At 37.3% G+C, this 27,601-nt stretch overlaps 1 protein-coding gene across 3 annotated transcripts in view; it reads right to left on the bottom strand.

The window, feature by feature from the left end:
* LOC308265773 (regulating synaptic membrane exocytosis protein 1-like) overlaps positions 1–27,601 on the bottom strand; it is a gene marked incomplete at both ends in the record, with an annotated part of 215,733 nt that overhangs the window by 40,648 nt on the left and 147,484 nt on the right. The window lies entirely within an intron of this gene.

Below are 27,601 nucleotides of genomic sequence, written 5' to 3'. Positions count from 1 at the left end.
AAATTTAAAGAATTTTTGAGAATTTTTTTGCAATTTCTATTAATAAAATTGGGCAGTGTTATTATTCTTTCATCTATGATATCGCCAGACCTCAATGAGATATTATGATTTAACATTTCCTTCCTTCCTCTTCCAGTATTCTGGTATTCCTGAGGACAGAGGAAATATGGGACTCAGCAAGAGCTTAGTACTCATTAGGCTCATAAGCCCAAATGGTTGTTTATCTTCTCCATGTTAATCCACAGAAGACTTCCCTGGACCTTTTACTGGGGGGTGTCATTGATAACTAATCATATCATATTAACAATATAGATATTTTAAGAACTTCAAATAAATATGTGCATGTCATTGCTCTTTCCTAAACACTAAAAATGAGTAGAATTTTTCAAAGAGGTGATGTAGTATCAGGTGATATACACCATGCCTATGGAACAGCAAACACATGTCTACAAAAGGCAGATACTTCCACAAACAGGAAGAATGCAGGCATTAAGTATCCAAATCGTTCCTAAACAAAATCCATCACTTTAATTTTCTTTCAAACAAAACCTCACACCTGTTTTTAAATAAGAGACTCCAAGGTGGTCCTTCAGAATCTACCCTGCCCTGATCATATCTTAAAACCACTCTCAGCTGCTGGGGAAAAAAATTTACAACTTTATCATCATAGAGATTAAATGCAAAGTTCAGTTCTTTTATTTCCCGGTGAAAGCCAGTGAGAGTAAACTGATCAAAGTGACACACTACAGTGAAATGGAGGCCACAGCCTTAACCCTGCAGCCACAGCTTCCTATCAGGTAGCTCAGCTCCTTCCCTTCACCGACCAGCCAGCTTCCTCCCCTCCCCTTCTCTCCTCTCTCCTCCCTCCCCCCTCATTGCTTTGTGTTTCTCTCTCTTTCCCTTGTTCCCTTCCTCCTTCCCTCCTTGATGTGCTCTTTTTCCCTCTACCTCCCCTTTCTTTCAGCTAATTCCTATATATTTCCCTTTTTTTTTTTTTCTTCTTGTGGGTTTGGGGATGGAACCCAGGGGCATTTGACCTCCGAGCTATACCCCCTGCCCTATTTTTTATTCTTTATTTTGAAACAGGGTCTCACTGAGTTGCAGAGAGCCTCGCTAAGTAGCGGAGGCTGTCTGCGAACCGGGATCCTCCAATCTCAGCCTCCCAAATGCTGGGATTAAAAGAGAGCGCCACCATGCTCGGCTAGCTAACTCCTATATATTTCTATCCTAGGAAACCAATCATGGTTTAGTTTCTACAGAAAACACCAACATAAACTAGTACAAACAAGATATGGGATAAATAAGCAGTGGCTAAATCATGAACACCACACTAAGAAATGTAGACTTTCACCTAGAGCAGAGGGGAGCCTAAAAGATACAATCTTGCCTTAGAATGAGACAGCCCTGTAGCTGGAAGTTCCCTTCCCTGATCTACCAGGCACACTTCCTCAGTCTTTCTTCCTCAGTGGGCTTCTGACTAGCTCACAACATGCATCCCTTTCTTGAGAGAAGACCAAATTCCTCCACTAGTTAGCACCTTCTGTCCTGCTTTGAATTTCGTTAGCACAGGGGGTTACATGCTTATTCAAATATCATTTCAGATATTATTATGGATGTTATTGGTGTCCATCACAAATATCCTTCCTCTATTTTAGCACAGACCACACTTTCTAGCTCCCAACACTTGCATTCTTTGCCTGACAGCTTTCTATGACAACTAAGTTTTGCTTCTAAAGTGTGGGAGGGAAGGGAATTCATATTACCTCCCCTATGGCTGATGGGGGTGATAGATGTGTACTCTGGCACCCTGTCCCACTTAATGGAATGGCTGAAGATTTTGTTTTCACAATTGTTCCAGCGTTTACTGACATTAAATTCATACGTTGTCTTCATTCTCTTATCTGTTATTATAGGTTGAACTGTGTCTCCCGAAAAAGATATACTGAAGTTCTAATCCCCAAGTCCCTCAGGATGTGATCTTATTTGGTAAAAGTCTTTATAGAGTAATCAGACTGAAATGAGATCATTAGAGTGAGCCCTCGTCTATTATAACTTGTAAAAAGGGAGGGATTTGGCCACAGAGGCAGACCCATACTGACAGAAGGTGATGTGAAGACCCACAGGGAGAAGACCTGGTAAAGGCAGCTGAGTCCCAGGCGCCTGAGCTAGGTAAGCGCCTTCAGAGAGAGCACGGTCCTGCAGACACCTCCACGTCTGATCTATCTCTGGGGCCCCAAAGAAGCTCCAGGAAACCAATGAACCTGCAAGCTCCCTTACGGGTGGTTTCTTTACGTCCTAAATAACTTTTATCTCAGGGTCTGTTTAACTAAACTGTATTATTCCAATCAGATTCTGAGATCCTTTTAAAAATAATGAATAATCTGTAATAACATTCTGATAACTAACCAAAAATTCCCTGTATATTCAGTGCTCAATAGAGGTTTGGAAATAAAGCAATCTAGAAAGAGAAAGAAGGGGAAGAGTTAAGAAGTGATCAAAAGGTCTGACATGCTGACTCACACTTGTGATCCCAGTACTTGAGAGGCTGAGACTGGAGGATCGCAGGTTCATGGACACCCTCAGCTACTTAGTGAGGCTCTCCACAACTGAGTGAGACCTTGTTTCAAAATAAAAAAAATAGGGCTGGGGTCTAGCCAGTAGAATGCCCCTGGGTTCCATTCCCAGTAACAAAAAAAAAAAAAAAAAAAAGAAGAAAGAAAGAAAGAAAAGAAAAAAAAAAAAAGAAGGCATGATCAAAAGCTGTGAAGGTCTAAGTTATTAATTCCATGTAAACACAGATACATGAAACCTAATCTAGACCAAACAAGAGACTGAGGAATGGAAAGGCCACTTCATGGTTGTGCCCGAGGACTGGATTCTCAGACTCGGTCACCTTGTTACTCTTTGTACCCTTTTATTACAGTAAGACATACTAAGAAATGGACAGGAAAAAAAACTGAGTCCAATAAAAATAAAATCTGCACATTACCCAAGCGCCTTAACAGACACTAAGTTTACGTGCTGCTCATTCAGGGCGCTCTCTGCTGCCACAGTCCACTGAGAGATTTAAAGAGCCAGGAGGTGGTTTCTCCTCCACCCTGAGCACAGGTCAAGCATGTTATCTCTGCAGCTCTTACTGACATCGCTGTAATGAATAACTGGATTTATGTACATTTCAATGAATATATTTATAAGAATGCAATTGTTTCTGTCTTTTCAGACAATTAAAGATTCCCTCCAGGGGAATAATGAGGATGTTATTGTGCTGTAAATCTGTTCTAGAATTACTGGCAACACATTTAAAATGTGAAAAGGAAAGAACAATCTGACTTGAACTTTATGAATGTGTACGCTGACCAACTGTGGCAGCTGCAGGTATTCCTGGGTCCGCTTTTCTGAGATGCTGAAGCAGGTGCAAAGAAACACCAGGGCGAGGCCCAGAAGTCGCGAGTGATCCTCCAGCCTCTCCCTCCACCACGGAATCTATGTAGCCACGTACAGGCTCTTTTATTTGGAAACAGGGTCTCACTGAGTGTCTGAGGGCCTTGCTCAGTTGCTGAGGCTGGCCTTGAACCCGCCATCCTGTCTCAGCCTCCCAAGTACAGCTTACGCAACCTGTTCTGAATGTGAGCGCATGCTCTTCAGTTAGTAACCATGCGCCATGACCAACCTAATAAACTGTTAACTGAAACTGTGTTGTAATATTTTGAAAGACTTCTGTGAGCTGGAGTGTTCACAGCCAGCTTCATTTCTTACCCTGCCAACCTGAATTTAACACCGCACTATAGTTTTCAAGTAACAGCTTCTCATAGAGTTTATACACGATGCTATTAAAATGTCAATAAAGATATAGCACAGGTATTCCACAGTACTTTCTGCATTATTATACTGGCGAGAGCTATTAAGAATCCAGCAACATCATGGTAATTACAGAGGGAAAAGCTTTAACAGGAAGGTCAAATATTTGATGATACAAAAGACTCTGGAGTTTCGAACAATTAAGATACCTCACAAAAATCGGTATTTTAATGCACACACCGATCATATAGCTAATTAAAATACAAATATAAATATCAACATCTGTGCCTCAGGTGTTAGTTACATGAACTATACTGGAACAAGGAAAGTGTTCTCATTTGACAAATAATTACCGACTGGCAAATAAGTTTAAAAATTTATGCCACGAACATGTGGCATCCAAGCCAAACGAGAGTTAGTTGTCCCCCAGCTGAGATAAGCCTTGGTCATATACCATTTAAACACAAAGCGGTACGGATTTAGTCATGTAAAAGTTAGATATGTCAGTGTTCAAACTCCCTTGACCAGAAGAAAGTACCTAGCGGTGGAAAGTAAGGTGAAGTAAGGTGAAAAACAAAAATGCAAACAAAACAAAAAACCAGCAGGCAGAGGCCAGAGTGGGGGGCCTCAGGGCCAGGCCACAGAGCCAGTGAGGGCCTGCGGGAGGGTCTCACCTAGTAGCAGGCTGCAATTCATTCGCTGTGATGTGGCCTGAACGTTCATCTGGAGGGAGAGCGCAGGTTGCGCTGGAGAAGTCATTAAGTGTCTAGAGTAGGGGCGGTAAACTTACATGCTCATCAAGACCAGGAAGATACCTTAAAGAACAGCTGTGCTGAGGGCCTACTCAGTTTTAGTCCACATGGAGGTTGTCAGGCCCAATTCTGACAAACACTCCAGTTGTTTCAGAAAAGCGGCAAATCTAGGATTTGGTGTAAATTCTTCTGATTTAGAAATGTCAAGCTAGATGGGCGTGGTGGCACACGCTTGTTATCCCAGCGTTTGGGAGGCTGAGACGAGGATCGCGCAGGTTCGAAGCCAGCCTCAGCTACTTAGTGAGGCTCTCAGCAACTCAGTGAGACCCTGTTTCCAAATAAAATATAAAAATAGGTCTGGGAGTATAGCCCGGAGGTAGAAAAGTCCCTAGGTTCCACCCCCAGTACAAAAAAAAAAAAAAAAAAGTCAAGCAGTTCAAAAGAAACTTTTATTGATTTATTCATTGGTTGATGATTGAAGGATGAACTTAGTTTAAGACCTGCCAGTTTTCTACAGGACTCCACTAATACCTGAGAGTTATTTTGGTGTAAAGGCATAAACCCTTGAATTGGAGAGTGGCATTATTATATTGTTATATTTAATCATTTTCCTACAGTTTAATTTGTCAATAAATTAGCTTTTATTTAACAAGTTGAAACCAATATGATTTGGAAGGTATTTAAAAATTCCATAAAGCGCCGGGCATGGTAGAGCACGCTTGTAATCCCCACACTTGGGAGGCGGAGACAGGAGGATCGTACAGGTTTGAAGCCAGCCGCGATGGTTTTAGAGACCCTGTTTCCAAATAAAGAAGTATAAAATTGGTGTCTGGGAGTGTAGCCCAGAGGTAGAAGGCTTTCCAGGAACCCCAGTACCACCAAAATAAAAACAATTCTATAATGCATGTCACAGTTAAACTATGATATATACAGTTCACATTTTAAAACTTAGCGGAGCCATTCATAGACTTATAACATGCACGTGTCTCCAGGGATATTCACACCTTTAAAATAAGAAGCATTAAGTTTTTAAGAGAGTTTGAGTGGTAGAGGTGTGATATGAATAAAGATTCCTTTGACTACCACTATTAATATATTAATTGATTATATACAATAATTAAGTTAATAGCTCTATTTTAACCCTTTAAACATCCACTTCAAAGGCTGTTTACCATTGTCAGTTTCAATATTGCAAATATTTCAACACATATTTGCCACTTTCCATGTATTAATCATCTGTAATCTCTGAGGCTTTTAATAAATTTTGTTTAAATGGTTAAGATGGTTGGCTACAGTGATACAAAATACAAACCTGTACTCCCATCTAATCAGGAGGCCGAGGCAGGAGGATTGTTAGTTTGAGGCCAGCCTAGTCAATTCAACAAGACCCTGTCTCAAAATGAAGAAACAAAAAAGGCTGAAGATGTAGCTCAGAGCTTATCTAGTATGTGCAAGGCCCTGGGTTCAATTCTCAGTGCTGTTAAAACAAACAAATACATAAATAAAGATGGGGGACAATTCTGAAAAGAAAATGTATGCAGAGCTGTTTTCACAGAGCCCCCACGTGGCTAGCCTGAGAATTTCAGTGGTGATAGAAATTCCAATTGGGAGAGTGACTCCTAGGAAAAAAGTCATACTTTGAGGTATTTTTTCTTTATAAATTGTATAAGATTAGCCAGGCGTAGTGGTGCACGCTTGTAATCCCAGTACTTGGAGGCTGAGATAGGAGGATCACAAGGTTGCCCTCTGCAACTTAGTCAGACCCTGTTTTAAAATAAAGAATAAAAAATAGGGCTGAGGTTGTAGCTGGGAGGTAGAATGCCCCTGGGTTCAATCCCCAGCACCAAAAAAAAAAAAAAAAAAAAAAAAATTATAAGATCATGTTTGATTTTTCTTTTTAAGAGAAATGTGGGTTTCCTTAAGAACTTGGTGATATTATCAATGGAATCAAATAAATTTCTTATAAATGCATTACATTATTGAAAGTTTTTTTTGTGTGTGTGGTACTGAAGATGGAACCCAGGGGCCTTATACCTTCAGGCTACATTCCCAGACCTATTTTATTTGGAAACAGGGTCTCTTAAGCCAGCTGAGGCCGGCCTCGAACCTGAGCCATCCTCCTGTCTCAGCCTCCCAAGCACAGGGATTACAAGCGTGCGCTACCACACCCCGCTCTGAAAGTTCTTTGTAAAGAAATACTGATTTCTTTTCTAGGGATCCATGCAACTGAGCTTATGCTTAGTGAAGAAGGTTCTATATGGGTGAAAGTGCAAGTATGTCCTCAGCAGTCACAATAACTGCTCTTCTAGCTGGCGTCTAGAACAAATGGCTACTTAAACCTATAGTTACTCTTCCCAGTTTGCCAGGGGCTGTCTCTGTTGGTGTTTCTTGTCAAAAGCATATCTGTTTTGACAAAAAATTATATAATCATATAACCGTTAACGTGTGTGTGTGTGTGTGTGTGTGTGTATGTGTGTGTGTGTTACTAGAAATCGAGGCAAGGGGTATTCTACCTCTGAGCTAAAGCTCCAGCCTATTTATTTATTTATTTATTTATTTATTTATTTATTTATTTATGGTACTAGGGATTGAACCAGAAACATTCTACCTCTGAACTACACCCCAGCCCTATTTTTCTTTATTTTGAAATGGGGTCTCACTAAGTTGCAGAGGGCCTCACTAAGTAGCTGAGGCAGGCCACAAACCTGTGATCCTCCTGTCAGCCACATAAATACTGGGATTACAAGTGTGCACAACCACACCCGGCTCTTATTTTTTGTTTTGAAATAGAGTCCATTTAAGTTGCTGAGAATCTCACTAAGTTGCTGAGGCTGGTCTCAAACCTGTGGTCCTTCTGTCTCAGCCTTTCAAGTACTGTCAGAGTAAAAGGACAATTTGGAGAAAGAAGCCTAACAATATTAATGCTGGTTGGGCTTCATTTTAGGTCCTCAAAAAAGACCTTTGTAGAAAGAGCCCTGGTTCCAGGACCTAATTAAATTGGAGCATTCTATTATTACAGGGATGTGCCACCACTCACACATCTCTCATACTTTTAATAGAAAAGGTTATCTCCATGACAGCCTCATGTCAAAGGATGTGACGCTCGATTTTTTACACTGAGACACAGCTCACAATTCCCTTCCAGTTAGCTATCTGCTACAATCTTGTTGGTCCTGTAGCATCGGCTCCTCTGTACCTGGCTGTTTATATATTATAAGGGCAGAGCTGAGGAGGTGGATTCAGATTATCATTATCTTAGCACTGGATGAAACTCCAGTTTAAGAGGCTGCACATGAATTTGTATGTTTGAAAATTGCTTAAGTACACCTTTAGAAAAACACGGGCAGTTTACTTTACATGCTTGTGACATTGTTAGAAACTGTAATTTATAACTGTAGATTAAACATTCTATATTTCTTTTTTTAGCTGCCACAAAACATAATATTTTAGAATATAGGTACACAAATCAATTTTCTTGTGGATATTTAATATTTTCTCTGCATTGTTTAGATGGTCTATTTCTCATTTTTTCTTAGTCTGACTGCCTTTAGTTTTAACTTACAAGCAAATGCAATTCCTTTTGAAAAGTTAAAAATGCTAAGTAAATATTAAAATTCAGAAATAAATATACTAAGTCAATCTCTTTTTTAAGGAATAATGATAATATTTGTGATTGGAAGAAAAAATGTTAAAACTTATAAGGCTGGAATGATGAGATTAAGCTTTGACATTCATTGTGTGTGTGTGTGTGTGTGTGTGTGTGTGTGTGTGTGTGTGCTGTTGAGTGTGTGTGTGTGTGTGTGTGTGTGTGTGTGTGTGTGTGTGTGTATGTGTGCTGTTGGAGATTGAAGCCAGGGATATTCTACCTCTGAGCTATACTCCTAGCTCTATTTCATTTTTTATTTTGAAACCATGTCTTAATACGTTGCTGAGATTGGCCTCAAACCTGCAATCCTCCCATTTCAGCCTCTCAAGTACTGGGATTACAAGTGTGTGCCACCCAGTGTTCTGGTTCAAAAGAGGAAAATCAGAGAAACTCTCTGCATGTATGCATAACAATGTGTAAGCCTTCTCCTTGTTATCACTTAAAAAAAAATGTCTGTAGGCTTCCTTTGGAAATCCAAACTTGTATTTTGGACAAGATAAGTTACCTCCTAGAGTCTCATTTTTTTCATCTTCAAAAGATGGTTAACATCATCAATCTGAGTACTTGGTATCGGGAGGGAGGGAATTGGGGAGGTGGGAGGTGCAGGAAGTACCGTGTCTATATATGTCATTGTCAATATGATTTACTTTATGATGTGAAACTATAATTCACCAATAAAAGAAAAAAAGAAATAATGCCAAAAAAGATGATTAAGATGTATTACTTATAAAATATTAATTCTCTCTATAACCTAGTAAATTACAAACTTTTTCATGCACAAGAAAAATATTAAATTATTCTTCCAAAGTTGTGTGGCCAGCAAGTGGCAAAACTGAAATATAAAATCCACATCAGAACCGGGCATGGTGGCGCACGCTTGTAATCCCTGCGCTTGGGAGGCGGAGACAAGAGGATCACACAGGTTTGAAGCCAACAGCTCTGACTTAAGAGACCATGTTTCCAAATATAAACATAAAAAATAGGTCTGGGAGTGTAACCCGGAGGTAGAAGGGCTCCCAGGAACCCCAGTACCACAAAATAAAAAAAATAAAAAAATAAAATCCACATCAGTCAGACTTCAACATCTATGTCCTTTACAGTTCACCATGCTAACCCTCCAGGAAAATGTAACTGATGAAGAGTTTCTAATTTTAGTAGATGAAAGCAGATCAATACATTATCAATAAAGGAAGTAGGCTGCGGAGACAGACAAGCTGGAGGTGAACATCTCCAAGGTTCTGTTGAGTATGCTGATTCCTGTTTATCATGGCTACTTTGTTCCCTCTGCATCCTTCACAGTAAAAGTCTGCAAGACAGTCCATCTCTTGAGCAGCCTGAATTGGACTGACACAAGATGAAAAACTACTACACATGTTTACTGAGGTAGCTAGTCCTTAACTGCTAATTCAGCAGGCTAGAGGATCCCGAGGTCTCTACTGCTGCGAGGGTCTCTCCCATCTTAATAGAGAAAGAATCAACAAAGCAGATCAGAAAATGCAGAAGTATTATGGAGGTATTCCATGCTGCATTAAGCACTTGAAATTAACCATGTGTACCACTGTCTTACCAATAAATTGTTTCTAGTTTCTAGGAGATTTTAGGTTTACTGAAGATTGTGAAGATTGACCAAATAATAATATATCATGAAGAGTACCCTAGGTATATTCATCTGTTTCTGCTTTCCTAAACATTTACCACTAATAAGTATGCCATCATCATCATCATCCTCATCATCATCACCATCATTATTATTTAGTACTGAGGATTGAACCCAGGGACATACTCCAAGCTATACTTCCAACCCATTTTATTTTTTATTTGGAAAAACATCTTACTAAGTTACTGAGGCTGATCTTGAACCTGAGATCTTCCCGTCTCAGCCTTCTAGGGATTAGAGGCATGTGCCACTATATCAGGCTGTTAGCATCATTAAAAAAAATTCTTTATTCATCTAATCAATCTACTGTTGATTATCTTTGCATGCAATAGATTGAAAAAACTAGCTCAATGCCGCTAAATTATATAATACTTCATAAATTTAACAGTTTTTGGCTAATTGGACCATAAAATGAGAGTACACTAAAATACTTATGTTTCAATAAGCTTTTGATCTAGGTTTTGCCACTGGCTTATGGCTGACATCAAGCTTTTATTTTTTCTTACTTTCTGTAGTTATTGGGGATTTTTTCTTGCTTCCTGTAAGTACTGGGGATTTAACTCAGGGGCATTCTACCTCTGAGTTATACCCTTAGCCCTATTTTTTGTTTATTTATTTATTTATTTATTTATTTTTGTGTGGTACTGGAGGTAGAACCCAGGGGCATTCTACCTCTGAGCTATACCCCAACCCTGTTTTTTAGTCTTTATTGTGAAACAGGGTCTCACTAAGTTTTAGAGAACCTCATTAAGTAGCTGAGGCTGGCTGCAAACCTGTGATCCTCCTGTCTCAGCCTTCTGAATGCTGGGATTACAAGTGTGCACCACTATGCACAGCTTGCCCTAGTTTTTATTTTTTATTTTGAAACAGGGTCTCACTAACTTGAGGATGGCCTCATTAGGTAGCTGATGTTGGCAGAAACCAGTGATCCTCCTGTCCTAGCCTCCTAAGTACTGGGATTACAAATGTGCACCACCATGCCTGGCTGACACCAAGCCTTAATGAAGCTTCAGGTCACTGAGTTGTAATTCTCACTGTAAGAGGAATGTTCCAAGATCCGTCCCCTAAGGTCCAGAGCTGAATGCCTAAAGATTCTTCCCCCACGAACCATGGCTAGGCACTGAATCTCACAAGCCTGAAGTAGCAGGCCACAGGACACAGACTCTGTCACCAGACTACCCAGATTTACTTTGGTTCGGTCACTTACTAGCTACAAGACTTTGGACGCATTTCTTAACTTTTCTAGACCTCTATTTCAAATGTGTTAGAATGTGCCTCCAAACACAATAAATTTCAATATTACAGGAAGGAAGACATCATCCTTTACAAAACAAAATGATTCCAAAGATTATGCTTTGAGTACAGAAACTCAGATCTCCAGGGCCTTACCAAAGGCATCCTAATCTTTCTACAAGGCAAAAAGAAGTGAAACTATTTTTTTGGCTTTGGTCAGAATAAAATAATGAAGAAGCTGGCAGGTTAGGCACTAAGAAGAAAGTATCTTTTGGGGGAAGTTAACAAAGTGGTGGCTCTCTTTTCTTCCCAAACTCCTTTTTTTGTGGTACTGGGGATGGAACCCAGGGGCATTGTACCTCTGAGACACCACCAGCCCTATTCTTTAGTCTTTTTATTTTTGAAACAGTCTCACTGAGTTGCAAATGGCCTCACTAAGTAGCTGAGGCTGTCTGTGAACCACGATCCTCCAGTCTCTGTCTCCAGAATGCTAGGATTACAAGCGTGCACCACCACTCCTGGCTCCAAACTCCCTTTCTTTAAGAGCAGTCACCCTGATAATTCAGTTCATCAAGTTGGGGACTGGTGATTGTTTCTTGTCTCCAAAGTGGATCTAGTACTCGTGGAGCTAAAGAAAGGGACAGTAAAAAGAGAGCTGGCAAACTGAGTTCCAGACCTCTGGAAAGAAAATAGAGCCAGGAAGATGAAATGGAGTTTTTCCTGTAAGTCATGCACTAGACTTCCAGGTGCAGGTCCCCATGAGGTAGGATAGAATAAAAGATAGAAAAGAGATGATGAACTATAAAGGAAAAAGAAAATCTAATTTTAAGATCTAGAAAATTCATCATTTCTAACTCCACTCTATAGAGTGTGTTACGTTTTCAGCAAAGCCTCAAAGAACCCACACCCTTAATCACTAGGGTCCCTCTCCCCACCTGAGACTCCTGAGCTGCTTAGTAAACAAAGGATCCATGAAGAAAGACCATCCACCTCCCTTGGATGCCAGAAACCTGAAGATTAAGAGGAAGTCCAGACCTCCACTGTGCCATCCCATCCAGACTCTCCTGCTGGGTGTCCCCCCTCACCCCCTCCTCCCTCACTTTCCTAAATAAAACCTGTCTTTTTCTCTGACTGACTCATGCTGAAATTCTATTCTGTCACATAAGCGAAGAACCCTACAGAATTATCCTGGTTTCCATGACACCCACAGAGCCATCAAGGGGCCACCACAAGGGCCCCACAGGAAGACAAGCCTTGGGACCTTCATCCCAAGGAGGGAGAGAGGCCTGTCAGTGGGAGTCAGAGCAGTGTGGGTTCTCCAATGGAAGTCAGCCCTAGGCTGAGGCCACAGGAAGACAGCAGCTCCCACCCTCTCCTCCTAGCCCTAGCCACAGAGGTAGGGGGTGAGAGCAGACCTGGAAAATCCCACAGGCGTACCCGCCACTGTAGGCATGGGCCACAAGGTCGAGAGCAGGGTGTGGAAGGAAGGAATCTGGAGTCAAATGGGAGACTGAAATATGAAAGAGAAGTCACTTTCTCCCAACACCAATTTCTTCTAAGTCAATGTGATTGAAAGGTGACAGAACTGGACCCATGATGGTTTTAAGAGCAATGGATTCATGGCAGGAAAGTCCTACCGAGCCTCTAGGAGGCAGTGTTCACTGGCAAACAGAAATAATTTGATGTTTATTCCTCAGGAGTTGAGACTTCTCAATCAAAACAGGTCTTTTTTTTTAAACAGACCTTACAATTTCTGACATAGTCTCCACACTACACAATGTTGTGCTCAGGATTCATTCCTTAGAAGAATCACTGTAAGTTTGCAAAATCTTTATCATTATTTAGTCTTATTTAAGTAACACTCAGTTTTCCTCTAATCTAAGTGATCGCTAGGTTTGGGGAAGTAAAGTGATCTCTCAATTTATGAAAGTAAAACCATCCTATTCTCTTTAATTTATCTGATCATATCTTCAGCATGGATTTTTAAATATTACACTTTTCTGAAAAACATTATGCTAAGTCAGCTAGTCTCAGAAAGTCAAGGGTCATATGTTTTCTCTCATATGTACAAGTTAGAGAGAAAATAGGAAAGAAAAGGAATTCTGTAATAATTGAGACAAATAGAATAGTGGAAAGGAGGATGAGGATGGAGATACGACGAGGCTTGAGGACTTGAGGAACAAAGCAGACCGCCCATCACTACCAACCTGACGAGCAGGCACAAGGAGGATGCGGCGGCAGTGGGGTAGGTCGGCTTAGAAGGAGGAAAATACACCGAGAGATGTTGTGTGCATATATCAAAGTATCACTCTGAAACTCACTTTGATTTATATCTATATTGCACCAACAAAATTCTAAAAAAAACCAAGATAATTGTCACAAGAGTAATATGTATTTACTAAGTATTAAGTTTAATTTTGCATATATATGAAATATTTTCTCTGAAAAAAGCTATGAGTGTTAGAATAAGTTACAAAAACAGTAAGGATCAATAATGAAAGTGCTAGGGAATATTTTTCACTTACTTTGTCCTTAATTATCCTTTAACATTTAAAAAATATTCTTAGTATTTATCTCCAAACAAAGGTTATATATCACCAAAGCAAAGGTTATCCAAGGTCTTGCTGGGATGGGAGTGAGGCAAGAACACATTTTCGCGTATGATGTCAGCCTGCCCTAACTTGCACTGTGGTATCACACAAACCTGAGCAATTTGGGGGCTGTTCTTTCTTTGCTGCACAAGTTACACAATGACACTTACTTCTCTCACTTTATGACTTCCTGATATCACACTGAACACTATTAGAATGCCCAGTCTTCCTGCAAATGAATTGATTACATCCAAAATAAATTGCAGGTAGATGTGGCAACTTTGAATTCTACTGTTAAAACAGAAAAAGTCCGGGGGAGTGGTGAGTTGGCCGGGGTCACTCTCCCCCCTCATGCCATTTTGGCATGGGGCTGTAACTATTTTCTGTATTTCTATTTTCTGTATTTCTATCTTTTTAATAAACTTCTTTAAATCTTCAAAACAAAAAAAAAAAGTCCCCTCTGCTCCCATGCCAATCAGAAGTGGTCATTCCTAGAGTCTGAACTCTTATGGCTGCTTTCTATCTAGTAAATAAATATATAAAGAAAAATATCTGCTCTCCTTAAGGGCAAGGCAACAATTTCCTGTTTATTTTATTTTTATACTTTTATTAATGCAATGTGATTATACATCATAGTGAAATTCAAAGTGATAAAAACATACACGCACGCCGTACTTGTATTTCTCTCTGTATACCGCCCCTCACTCCTATAGGCACACACGCTCCTCCTTTCCCATACATGTTAGTGAGATTGGTAGTAAAATCTTGTATGAAGCTACCTTATGTGAACTGTTCCTTTTCCTCAATACATTTTCTCCTCCCCATCTTCCTACCCCAGTCTCCTTCCACTATTTTACCATTTTTTCTCACTTGCCGAAGACTCTTTTGTTCCCTATTTTCTCTCAAGCTTCCATATATAAGAGAAAACATATGACTCTTGACTTTCTGAGACTGGCTGATCTTGCTTAGCATAATATTCTGTAGTTCCATTCATTTTCCTACAAATGACATAATTTTGTTTTCCTTTATGGCTGAGTAAAGTAGCATTGTACATATATGCCAGGGGTTTGTTATCCATTCATCTGTTGATGGACACCTAAATTGATTCCATAATTTGGCTATTGTGAATCACGCTGCTATAGACATGAGTATGTATGTATCACTATTGTATTCTAGCCTCAATCCCTTTGGAAAGATAAAAGCGGTATAGCTGGGTTATGTGGTGGTTCCATTCCCAGTCTTTGGAGGGACCTCCATATTGGTCTCCAAGGTGATTGCAGTAATTTACAATCCCATCAACAGTATGTAAGAGTTCCTATTTCACCATACCATCACCAGCATTTGTTATTGTTGTATTCTTGATGATTCCCATTCTAACTGGAGTTAGATGGATTCCCAGCGTAGTTTTGATTTCCGTTTCCCTAATTACTAATGATACTGAACATTTTTTCATATATTTGGTCATTTGTATTTCTTCTTCTAAGAACTATCTTTTCATTTCAGTAGCTCATTTTTAAAATTGGGTTATTTGGTGTTTTAGTCCTTTATATAGTCTAAATATTACTTTCTTGTTTCTCGTGTTCTTTATGAGGCCCTGGCTTGAGGTTTTGGATACTCTAGCTTCCTCTATCCCTTACCTTGATTCTGGATCCCTGAACTTGGTCCTTTACCTTGACCTCTAGTATCTTGTCCTCCTGAATCTTCACTGTGGGCCCAGCCGAGTTGAACTCAACCATGTAGCCCTGCTTCCAGCTACCTTGAGTCCTCTGCAGCAGCTGCAGGCACTTCATTAACTGCTGTGTCCAGCTCCACTCTTTGCCCAATCCTTGCCTATAGCCCTACATTTTCTTCCTGGTCTCACCTGCCAACACCCTGGATTATGCCTACCACACAGGCAGGATGGTGACAGCAGGCTGAGGTGTAAAGGCCAATACACAGCAGGATCTATGCAGACTGCAGCTGCCCTTCCTTAAACATTTTAACTCCACAAAAATTTCAAGTCTCTTAATCTCAGGCACAAGTCCTGAATTTCCCTCTATTTTCAAACCATTTCTGATAATTAATGTCTAAAAGGTATGAAAATAACTTTGCTATGATGATAACCTTTTTCATTAACATTTTCTACATTTAAGCCTACTTCTCAGCAGGCTATTGATGAAACATTTCACCAAGTCCATTTTCATCATTATGTTTAACTATTACCCACTGTTGTAAATATAGCTTCTTTCTCAGACATTTGTTTTTCTCTCTCTCTTTTATTTTGTCTTCTACATTTTATAGACATAGCCAAATAAAGTCTATCATGTAACTCTTGAGAGGGCAATATTTAGGCTAGAATTTGCTGAAAGTCTCTGATGAATAAGAAGGTATTACTGTCAACTTTAAAGATCAGCACACTGCAGGATCAGGGCTCAGGAGAATGGGGCAGTGTTAGAGCATCAGTGCATAAAGTCTGGGCTGTGTAAGCCCAGCAGAAGCAGAGTCCTGGGAGAAAAGAGTGTATTCAGATAGAGATGAACTGTCTATCTCACATGGCTTCATTGGGAAATCCTTTGGTTTGGATGTGAGAGCTTCTAAACCACTGATGCAGGGCTGGATTCTTACCCTGTGAGGCAAAATAGTGCTTGCTATAATACAGAAAATGAAAATTCTTAGTATTCACTTGGTGGTCCACCATCCACCATTCCTACTTAAAAATATTACCATACTTAGGAACCATGCGTGCATTTTCTCCATTGAGTATGGATCATTACAAAGTTTAAGTTTTTCAAAAAATATCCCATTTCAACCCAAAGTGGTAGATGAAAGCTTAACAGGACACCTTCCCTAAACTTGAGAGTATCATAAAACAAGTCCTAAGAAAGCAATCCAGGTTTCATTAAAAGTCAACCAAAAGAGGTATCATTTCCTTCTGTCTTGGGAATACCTCTGACCCGAACAATATCTAGAAAAGGTTTATAATTTCATTTAGGTAAAGTAATACAATAATACTTAAGAATACTTAATTTTCTCTTCAAGATAAAAATTAAGTCTGTCTGAATTTTACTATATTTCAAAAGAATATTAATAGATTTTAGTAGTAAAATAACATCATTTTAATAAAGAACCTTATTTTCTTGGCTTCTGAAACTATATTTGGTTATCACTAGCACTATAAAATAAATCTATTTTTTCAGTTCTTTTTTGTCATTTGACTTTTGGTTCCCTGGGGTCTCATAACATGACTCTTAAAATCAGTGTTTTAAAAGGAGAGTACTAATAAACAGAAAATTTAATGACTGTTTAACTTTAAGATTTGAGGCAGATTCATCATGTTTTTTACAGACTTTTTCAAGGAGGGAGGGAGGGAAGGAGGGAGGGAGGGAGGGAGGGAGGGAGGGAGAGAGAGAGAGAGAGAGAGAGAGAGAGAGAGAGAGAGAGAGAGATATATCAACCCACAGTGCTTGAAATAATCCCTCAGTGGCCCTTTCTGAGCCTGTGAACTTCTGATCTCATTTTCCTGCTTCTACTCCAGCCATTTATGATCTGAGGTTAATATACTATATAATTTGGTAATTTATTTTCTGTCTCTACCCAATATAAGCAATGTGAGAAAGAGATTTTGGTTTGGTTTGTTCAGTCTATATCTCAGATGTCTAGAAGAAACTCAAGTGCTCAACAACTTGTTAAATGAATACATTGTTTTGCTAGTAGTAATGATATTGGGTTCAAACCCACCAATACTTGCTTACTAGGGGGGTAAGGGAAAAAAGAAGCAAATCAAAATGAACCACCCAATTAACCCAAAGATTTCTGGCCAACACTTGCAAGTAGTATCTAGCTGATCTATTCATTGAGTCCACACAAAGAGCATAGACTGAGCCAAAACTTCCTGTTAGGAATGTAATGCTTAAAAGTCACCTAACACAGTAACGCAATTAATACTAATTTTCTTCTTTCTAAGGCCTGGTATAAATTTTATTAATGAAGAATATTTGGGTTTTTTTGTACCTACTCTAATTTACTCTGTTGTATATTGGCAACAAGTCCAAAATAGCTGTAAACTTGCCTACTGAGCTTCCAGGTGCAGTAGGTAAAAGTTTTAAATGTTTTTTTCCCTTGTTTTAATAGACTGTTTTCTTTCATGTATTATGATGACATCTTTCAATTTAAGATTACAAGATACTTTGTTCAGGTAGATTAATACACTGCTAATGAATGGCCAGGGAAATTTAAAATGAGGTCGCCAAGTGATCATAATGTGATCAACATTTCCTGAAGTCCCCCAGCACAGAATCCCTCCACTGCACTATTTATACAGCTTTCAAAGAAATTGTGAAAGTGAAATTTCCACAGTTTGCATTTAGAGCTAATTTAGAAGTGTCACTATGGTGCTTCTCAGAAATAAAACTCTAGTAAGTAGTTATGTCTGATGAGCTCATTCAGTGAATCTCAGAACTGCAAATGGGAACACAAATAAAAAATCAATTTCTGCAATGTGGGTGGGGGGTCAAACAAAATAGCAATCACGAGCTAAAACTGGAAATCTTGGTGTTGCTTTAAAAAACATCTACAGTTCCTTTACTCAGGTCACTGTAAATTATAAAACATTTAATTTTACTATATGTTAAACATATTTCTGGCACTTGCATATAATAATAATCTTACTATAATGAAGAGGAGTATTTGAATAATTCACTTAATAAATAGTACTTACTTTTCTGAATCATATGATTTAAAAATTTATTTCCTGATATGAAGCAAAAAAGAATTTTGGGGTAATTTATTTGTGCTATTCCAGTTTTGTAACATCTATTTTATGCAAACATTGAAATTATAAGACAATAGAATACTATGTCTTATAGTTAAACACCAGGGAATATAAACATAATAGAAAGAATTGTTTAAACTATTTGACACATCTATTTTTATATGACCCATTGGCCTGAAACAAAGAGCTAGGAAAGCATTTTTAAAAAAGAAAATTTGTTCCTCCAGAATTCCATATTTTCAAAAAATAAAATATAAAATTTTAGTTCTCCATATGAATTTCAAAAAAGTCATTTGCCATCTGGCCTGCACCTTAATTTATACCAAACAATCTTGCCCTGTTCTATAAAAATAATATAGGTAGGAATCCAGTCTCATTTTCCAGTGTTTCTGTCCCTGTTTCCATCCTTCTCTACAGCTTCAATAGGTAGTATTTCCTCCAAATGGAGACTAATCCCTCTAAATGAGCTCACTGTGGGCTCTGGCAACATCCTCAGGCATTTCAGTTCACTGCCATCCTTCTTTGTGTTTTCAGCCCCTCCCCCAGCAAGGTGGCAATAAGAACAGCACTGGCAGCACTTCCTAGCAGACCTGATGGTTATGTAAACACAGAACCTGAAATTAAGGTTAACACCCACTTCAACCGGTCCCAGGAGTTCAACAATTTCCTGAGAATTCAAAGAAGACACAGGAACACTGAATCAGTCACTCCTGGCCCATTTATTAAACAAGTTATTTGTAAATCCAAATATTTTATTTTGCTTCACTTTATCAGTGTTAATTTTTCAAAGAAAAATCATGTTTCTAAAATGATTCCAAAGAAACACATACTATAAAAGAAACTTTTTATTACATGAATATTAAAAAATGTTTTTTAAAATACCAAGGTTGAAATGTAAACATAACATATTAAATCAATGTTTTTATTTAGAAAAAAACATCTTAGATATCTACAAGTAATACAAAACAAATCAGGTGGGAGGGAGAATATGTACCAAAAATTAAAAATAGAAACATCATAAGTGGCTAATCGGGATTTTCAAAATGAAATTACTAGTAATGAAAGAAATGCAAGTAAAAATAACAAAAGAAGAACTACTTGTTACCTATAAAGCTGAAAAAGATTTAAACAACATTCAATGCCCTGTGAAAGTATGGAAATAGTCACTATCACATATGTAAGAAAACTGGCATAGCCTTTCAGGAGGACATCTGTCAACATATAGCAAAGTTTTAAATTTTTATGATTTATCTGAATATTTATTTATTTATTTATTTATTTATTTATTTATTTATTTATTTTTGCAGGTATGAGGATGTAACCCAGGAGCATTCAACCTCCAAGCTACACCCCCTTCCCTATTTTTTATTCTTTATTTTGAAACAGGGTCTCACTAAGTTGCAAAGGGCCTAAGTAGCTGAGGATGTCTGCGAACTGTGATCCTCTGGTCTCAGCCTCCCGAATGCTGGGATTACAAGTGTGTGCCACCACACCCAGCTTGAATTTATTTTAACAAAATATCACTACAGCCTTTTATAATCACAAAATATCTTAAAAGAATTTTAATAACTTACAACATATTTTATCTATGAGAAAAATAATAAGAATTTCCCAGACTGCTCAAGAAAAATAAAAATTATTTTCCTCAGGTCTTAGGGCTTTTAAGATAATGAATTAGCTTTGTGAATCTCTAAGAGAAACCTAGAATCAGGGGTTTTTATTTATTTATTTAGCAATTTAGTTGATTCAATGACTTAATATTGTAGTGCCATACAATTCATTATTTTTAGTGTGTTTTTTGACAAGTCAAGACATATAACAGTATCCATATCTTTACAAGTATATACTCATATGTTCTTTTGTAGTCGATTCTATTTTTCTAGACCCTGGAAATTGCTGTTTTATGACCTTATGGTTTTTTACTTATTCTAGTATTTCATACAGTTAGAATAAAAAGTTATCTAAATTCCTATAGAATGTAGTCTTTTGAATATGGCTTCTTTGACTTACTAAAATGCTCATGGGACTCATCCATGATGCTATAAAAATCAATAATTTGGCCAGGCATGGTGGCACATGCTTGTAATCCCCGCGCTTGGGAGGCGGAGACAGGAGGTCACGCAAGTTTGAAGCCAGCCTCTCTGGCTTAAGAGACCCTGTTTCCAAATAAAAAATATAAAATAGGTCTGGGAGTGTAGCCTGGAGGTAGAAGGGTTCCATCCCAAGTACCACAAAAAAAAATCAACAATTTGTTTTTATATTGTTTTGTATATTGAAGAGTAGTCTATTGTACAGATATGCTATAATTTCTCAATTCACGCATAAGCTGATAGACATTTGAATTGTTTCCAGACCTGGACTATTATGAACTATGAACATTCCAATACAGGTTTTTATATAAATATGAAGTGTTATTTCTTTTAGATAAATTTTTAGAATTTTATTGTTGGGTAATATATTAAATATGTACTTACTTTAATACAAAATTGGCAATGTGTTTTACGAAGTAGGTTGGCATTTTATAGTGTGTGTGTGTGTGTGTGTGTGTGTGTGTGTGTGTGTAATACTGAGGACTGACTCAGGAACATTCTACCCTTGAGGTACACCCCTAGCCTTTTTTTTTTTTTTAACAATTTTTGTTTTGAAACAGGGTCTTACATAGTTACTGAGGCTGGTGTGGAACCTGTGATCCTCCTGTCTCAGTCTCCCAAGTACTGAGATTACAGACATGTGCTACCATGCCTGGCCCATTTTATATTCTTAACATCAACATATGAGAATTGTACAAAGTGTTGGGTCACACTTATTATTGTCTGTCTTTTAATTTTAGCTACTCTGGTAGGTATGAGGGTATATCACTGTGAGATATTTTTATTGGTGCATATTAATTATGAAGACTAGTAGCTTTCATTGTGGCATATTTTTACATTCATATAATCTTATTTGATCAGTTTCACTCCCCAATATCTCCTCTTACTTTCCCCCACTTCCTTCTCCTAGTTCTCTACCTCTACACTAATGATTTTGCTTCAACCTCTATAGCTTCCATATACGACAGAACACATACCATACTTGTCTTTCTGAGTCTGGTTTATTTCACTTAACATTTTCCTGAAAAATTGCATAATTTTGATTTTTTAGACCCGAATTGTGTGTGTGTGTGTGTGTGTGTGTGTGTGTGTGTGTGTGTGTGATTTTCTTTATCCATTCATCTGTTTCCTGGACACAAATGGTTCCATAACTTGTCTATTGTGAATTGTCCTGCTGTAAACATTGGTATGCATTACCACTAGTGTGCTGATTTTAATTCTTCTGGATATTGAGGAATGGTTTAAATGGGCCGTATGGTTCTGTTCCTGTCTTTTCAGGAGCCTCCATACTTATTTCCATAGCAGCTGCACTAATTTACATCCTCGCCAACAATGTATAACTGTTATTTTCCCCCTTGCATCTTTGCCAGTATTTATTGTTATTTATATTCTTGATGGTTGCCATTCTGACTGGGGTGAGATGAAATCTAAAATTGCCAGGAAATATATGAAGAAATGTTCATCATCTTTAGCTGTCAGGGAAATGCACATCATTGTGCTTTGACTTTTGACTTGCATTTCCATGATGTTTAAAGTTGTTATGTGGCCTTTCAAGTGATAATTTCCATTATGTTTTTTGGAAGACATTTTTCTCACCAAAGTTTGTTCGCCTTTTTTATTATTTAGTTATTTATTTTGGTACACATCTGTATTACATGAGTACCTTTGAAAAGTCTCCCCCAGATAACATTTCATAACAAAACCAATGTAGTTTTGAACACTTATTACTATCTCACAGAAATACCACTTTCTAGTAAATGACTTTTATAAAAGATTATTTAACATGATATTAAAATGTTAATGGCAAATCCTCAAATTAAAATAAAAAAGATGAAAAAGCAGGAGAATGTTTACATATATGGAGTATATGCATCAAAATATAGACTGCACAAAAGAATTCAGGCCAATCATCTTATGAATAATTTTAATTTTTTATGTTTAATTGAATTTTCCTCTATTAATGTACCCAGAACAATAATATTTTCAAATCTTATTCACTAAAAATTGGAGTTCATTGCTTGCTCAGAATCACCTCTTTATCCCAGCTATGAACAGAAGGAATAATTACAGCAGTAAATAAATGAAGCTGTGCTGTAGTATGACAGGCAGAAAGTGAAGAACTGTCTAGTCCCTTATCACTTGGTGAAACCAATGTCAGATTATAATTGACAGTTATATTGTTAAATTGAATATTCTCAAAGAAACAGAACTTTAGAGTTAAACCAAATGTTCTCAACAAAACACATCCTTAAAAAATCCAGTTAATGATTCAGTCACACAATTCTGTCCTCACTCATACCTAACTTTAATATTGATCTAACTTGACCTTCCTCTTTCACATGAATAGGTCATCAGAAAATTTCTATTAGAAACATATGTAATTAGGATAAAAAAAATCAAAGGATGATGTTTTGGAACTTTTCATAGATTTTAATGCAAAAGGATAAAAATGAAAGCTACTAATATAGTTATTTATTTATCGCGGGTCTGGGGATGGAACCCAGGGGCATTCAACCTCCAAGCTACACCCCCTGCCCTATTTTTTTTTATTCTATATTTTTTGAAACAGGGTCTCACTAAGTTGCGGAGGGCCTCACTAAGTAGCTTAGGCTATCCACGAACTGCGATCCTCTGGTCTCAGCCTCCCAAATGCTGGGATTACAGGCGTGCACCACCACGCCAGGCTAATATTTCCATTTATTTATGAGTTTCCATTCTCTCCTTTGTTTTATAAGAGTGATCATTTGGGCAGGGCAGAACTTCCCTTTTCAGGGATTTCTTATTTGCATCCACAGTATCAGTGATGTAAGTAATCTTACAAGTGTGTGTGTGTGTGTGTGTGTGTGTGTGTGTGTGTGTGTGTGTTCCATGACTACAGCATTACACACCAGATACTAAGATAAATTGAAACATGACAAAGTTATTAGTATCAAGTGGGTGTAGTGTGTGAGCTAAAAAAGCAAAGTGGAAGTTAAAAATTCATGTTCATATCTAATTCAGGTGTTGTCTGAAGTGAGCTCTTAGGTGATTACTGATTGTTAAAATTATATTTTTTGAGTATTTTGAATATTAAAAGACTGGTGCTTCTTCTATTCTATAATGTCATAGAAAAAAATTTATCAAGTGCTTTTTTCATGGCCATTTTATATCTTACTCAAAAACCAGACATATTAAAATTGTATTTCTATTATTTATAACTCCTAAAAACAAAATGTTAACCTTAGCAAATAAAAAAAGAAAGAAGAAAGGTGGTAACATACAGAAGAAATATGAGATATTTTTATATAGCTATGTTAACAGTTTGGAAAAACTGGAGACATTCTAAGTGTCCACTGCTAGAGAATTATTGAAATAAAATATAGCACATTTATACAGTGATATACCATCAAATATTAAATATAGTGTGGTAGAATACTTGTTGATATAGAATATTAGGTAACATGTCTTGATTACATATAGATGGTGAATTAAGAATTTTTTATAATTTCCCTTTACCTGTTCCAAGTTTTTTTAATTTCCATTTACCTGTGCCGAGTTTTTTTTTTTTTTTTTTTGTGGTACTGGAAACCCCTCTACCTCCAGTTACACTCCCAGACACCTATTTTTTATATTTTTTTAAATTTGAAAACAGGGTCTCTTAAGCCAGCATGGCTGGCTTTGAACCTGTGCGATCCTCCTGTCTCCGCCTCCCAAGTGCGGGGATTACAAGCGTGCGCCAGCATGCTCGGCCACTTGTCCTGAGTTTTTAAAAAATATAACTTATTTGAGAATACTTATTTGTAAATACTGTGTAAAACCCTTCTATCATAGACTTTTTAGCTGCCCCTAAGAGGGCAGTTCTTGATTAGCAGGGTTTTTACAATGTCTAAATTGTAGAAAACCGCAGTAGGGACCTTTTCTGCTATGTTAAAACTCTTTGGCTTAAACCAGTGTCTTCTCTGGGCTGAAAGAGCGGGAAGTAAAGTGTGATAAAGCTAATGACAATATCATATAAATTATCACCTTAAAATATGTCAACTTATAATATGTCGACTTACTATATTTTGTGATATTTGAAATATTTAATTATAGGAAGATAAATATTTTGTGAAGGAGATTTGGATTTCCCAACTGCAAGTGTTATAAGTAAAACTGTCCAATTATGAGAAATAGGATAACACAGAGGTTTAGAGTTGAACTCTGAGGTTAGGAAAGCTTAAGTGTGAATCCTGGCTGTACCAGTGATCAGTTTTATCAACTGGGCAAATTATAAACTTGTTAAACCTCACTTCTATATGTGTTAAAAAGAGATAATGAAAATGCCTCCATAAAGGATTGTTGTGAAGATTAATTGAATGGTATGTCTGTTTTATGTCTATGTGGTATTCAGTATGTGCATAGTAAATAGCAAACATACATAAATGCTAGGTATCTACATTCCCTGGTAATTCATGCATATGCTATAGTTACTTTTTGTCCAATAAATGCTTGGGTGTATGAAAGGGGAACTGGACAGGAGCATGTCTTACTAGACAGCAGTCACAGGACATAATTTAAAATGTTCATAAAGCAGGCATACACATATATAAAGTTTCATCAAGCTGTCAGTTTGAGATATTACCTGAGAGAAAAAAATATCTAAATCTTATTTTATTGAATTTTAATAAATAAGTATATCCTATTCACTTTAAATCATTAAGATAAAAAGTGCTACTTTCGATACCTTTATACCTTTGGAACATATAACCAGACAACTTTGTAAGATCATATTATACTACTTTCTTTTAAAGTCATGTAGTTTTTAAAATATTTCCCTGAATTATCTAAAAATGAACAAGAAATATAGAAAGATTTGTTGACATCTGTATGTAAAAAGGTGAAATTAATGTAAAGGTCACAAAATGCCATTAATTGACTGTAACCAGTGCAACCAGATATTCAGGTTTCTCTCTATGGGCAGAATGTATCACTCTTTTTCTTAGTATCAGTGACTCCAATCAGAAAAACAGAAAATAAAATGCATGTCTTTTTAAAATGAAAGAATTATGCGCATAAAGCCCATCTATATCTATATAAAATGTGAGTTCATACACACGCACGCACGCATGCACACATGCACAAATGAAAATATCTGAACATGAAGTCTGTCAGGAAAATCTAGAAAAGTGTGTTACAAGTAAATTTGCATTCTTTATAAAGTGATCAGGATAATCTTTAAGAAATCTAAAATTATTATCAGTGAAGAAATAGGAATTGAAAGTTAAAAAAATTTAAAAACAATATTATAATTAATAAAATGAACTATGTCTTTTCAACATATAAAAGGAATATTTAAAGTTACAGGTGAAATTTAAATTAATAATTTGCCTAGAGAAATTATGACAGTTAAGGTCTGGATATGGCTTAGGTATACCTCAAGGGTCCCTCATAATGGAGGGTTTGGTCCCCTTGGTGGTGGTATTGGCAGTGGGTGGCACTTTTAGGAGAAGGCTCAGGAGGAGGTTCTCAGGTCATGAGGTAGTTCTAGTGTGATGCCTTTGGTAGTCTTTGCAAAAGGCTTGTTACAAAAGCAGCAGGCCTGGCTCCTTCCATCCTCTCTGCTCCTGGCTCAAGATCTCATTGTTTGCTTCTATATTTGTTCCCACCATGATGTGCTCTGCCTTGGGCCACTCTCGCCGAGGCTGCACCAATACCCTGCCCCTGTCCTCATCTTTACTTGATCTTGAAATTTAAACCTCCCAAATGGTGAGCTAAATGGACCTGCTTTTCTTCATAAGTAGCCTGTAGCAAGTATTTTATTATAGTAATGAAAAGCTGACCATAACACAATAGTAAACTGAAACAATAAAATGTTCTTTTATCAAAACAATCTACTATTTATTAAATTCATTTTATCCTTGCAGGGTTTGTTTAGCAGTTAGGTACAGGGTGTGGTGCTGATAGTCTCAATGGCTTCTCAGACATGCTATCTCTAAAGTAAATGCATTCTTTATAAGATAGTAATACTATATGAAAGAGTGGAGGTCTCATTTTCAAAAATGTTACCTATGTTCCCCCAATATAGTGGCCAAGAAGCCTAAATTCCAGTTCAAAAAATTCCCTACATTGACTCCATACTTAACTCTTAGGATTAGTTTTTCTCACTTGTAAAATATGAACATTGAACTAAATGCTAGGATTCAAAATCCAGACAAACATTTCTAAACATCTCATTATTGCCAAAGTCTATGACTACTATTAATTATGTCCTACTATTCCTATTACTTAGCTCCAGGTAACATATGGTTGAAACCTTAACTGGGCACTAAAGTCTATCCTAACTTGTATTACAAGACAACAGCTATACAAAAGTAAAAATGGGGTACAAGAAAAAATACAAATAACAGGAATGTACATATAATCTGATTCTATTATTTTCTGAATGAAAAAATCAAAGCCTATAAATACTTAGTACTTTCTATTGATACCATAGAGCTTGAAAGTGGTAAACTAAAAATACTATTGTAAAACAATTTTGTTAGTAATAAGAATCTTGTGCTGTGAGCAGTACTCATTTACAGTGCCTGTGGGTATAAAGTTCTGGCTTATATTCTTTGGTAATGCAAAAAAGTGAAAAAATGTAAGAAAATATGGTGATAATTTACACAGTCCAGCATACCCTTTCCTTTCCATATTAGTGGGTTCATTAAGCCTGCTTGCCAAAGAATGTCTTACTATATATACCACTTTCTTAAAGTATTGTGAGTACTTTGAGCCATTATATTGATATTCATTAAGAACATTTAGCATAATATATATTGGGTTAAAATTTCATTTGGGCTCTTGAAATTAATCATAATCAATTGGTGTTTCCAAATGAAAATTTAAAAATGCAATCTAATAATTCTGCTATTATCACAGAACAAATTTCCTACACAAAGAATATATTGTCTTAAGATTTTCCTAGAAACCAGATCACAGAAGGTTGTTGGTAGGAGGAGCAATTTGGGGACACTTAGCGAAGGGGTCTTTTCCTGCATGGCAGGAGAGTGTCTCAACAGTTTGAAAGCATGGCTCACTTGTGGGTGAAGCCATCAGCCTTGCTTGAAGACCAGGGATCATTTGA

This window comes from Muscardinus avellanarius (genome assembly GCF_963383645.1).
Source record: "Muscardinus avellanarius genome assembly, chromosome: 8".
Lineage (NCBI taxonomy): Eukaryota > Metazoa > Chordata > Mammalia > Rodentia > Gliridae > Muscardinus > Muscardinus avellanarius.
This window is presented reverse-complemented; position numbering and strand designations above follow the sequence as displayed.